The following is a 708-nucleotide window of genomic DNA, read 5'->3' on the forward strand; positions in this document are numbered from 1 at the left end:
TTTATAAGTGGGTTTAGGATCAGATGAAGGGAAACAAGGCAAAAGAAAACTGGATAATTTATTATCAGTCAATTTATTTCTCTTCTTATCCAACAATCCAACTCCCACACTCCATTCACAAATACTAACCTGTTTTAATCCTAGACAAATCACATTAGTCGTGCTGGCAGGTCTACAGGAGGGATTATAGGTCTTTTCTGGCACTTTATACTCAGGTCAGTCATGAAGTCACTGCAATAACCCTCTGGTACTTGCTTGTGGTTTCTACTATAAAAGTTTTTTTTTAAATGCATTAATTATGCTTTGTAATGCACCTTATAATGCATATCTCATGAATAACTAACCACAGTTATACTAAATTATAATTATGTTACTCCTTTAGAACGTATAATTCATTAAAACACATGACAAACAAGCAATTTCAGATGTATCTGCAAAGATTATTATAACATGCATTATGCAAGGCTTTAAGTAAAGTTTTACCAATCTTGTTTCTTGCCCATATTGTAATTGTCTTTTGAACTCAGTTACCTATGAACACACAGCCATTATCTTGCTTGCGTCATTGAACGTTGGTGTAATCTCAAGACGGATATTATTATCACTGGTCCCATAATCCTGTAAGGCCTCTCAAGCTGTGATGTCACCGTTCTGCCTTACAAACCAGAAAAACAGATTTATATATGACGAAAAAGGATGACACATCAT

This window comes from Squalius cephalus (genome assembly GCF_949319135.1).
Source record: "Squalius cephalus genome assembly, chromosome: 12".
Taxonomy (NCBI): domain Eukaryota; kingdom Metazoa; phylum Chordata; class Actinopteri; order Cypriniformes; family Leuciscidae; genus Squalius; species Squalius cephalus.